This window comes from Nicotiana attenuata, unplaced genomic scaffold, assembly GCF_001879085.1.
Source record: "Nicotiana attenuata strain UT unplaced genomic scaffold, NIATTr2, whole genome shotgun sequence".
Classification (NCBI taxonomy): domain Eukaryota; kingdom Viridiplantae; phylum Streptophyta; class Magnoliopsida; order Solanales; family Solanaceae; genus Nicotiana; species Nicotiana attenuata.
In genome coordinates this window covers 1-687 of record NW_017671444.1, presented here as the reverse complement: position 1 = coordinate 687, position 687 = coordinate 1, and positions in this window count along the sequence as shown.

The window sequence follows — 687 nt, the reverse complement described above, 5'->3', positions numbered from 1 at the left end:
ATTCTTGACAAGAAGTGAGGTAGACACAAGATTCTTGCGAATTTCTGGAACATGAAGAACTTGGTTTAGAGTCACAATTTTTCCCGACGTCATCTTCAATACAATCTTGCCAACTCCTTCAATTTTGGCTGTAGACGAATTTTCCATGAAAATTGTCTCGTCGGGTCCTGCGGGGGCATAGGAAGAAAATAACTCCTTATTAGCACAAACATGGTGGGTGGCTCCAGAATCAATCCACCATTCTTTAGGATTTCCTACCAAGTTGCATTCAGACAACATGGCACACAAGTCCTCTATTTCTTCAACATTTTCAACCATGTTAGCTTCATTCTTCTTCTTCTTCTTATTCTTTTGTACATCATTCTTTGGTGCACGACAGTCCACAGCCTTATGCCCAGACTTTTCACAGTTGTGGCAATTACCCTTGAACTTTTTCTTGCTTGGGTAATTCTTTGGTCCAGAAGCCTTCGTTCTCTTCTTATTTTGTGGCGCCTCTTCAACAATGTTAGCCCTTATTATTGTCGAGTTTCCACGTGACTTCTTTTCAGCATTTTTGTTGTCTTTTTCTATCCTCAAACGAACAATCAAATCTTCAAGTGTCATTTCCTTACGCTTTGTGTTTTTAGATAGTTTTTAAAAAGTCCTTCCACAACGGAGGTAACTTCTCAATGAAAGCAGCAACTTGAA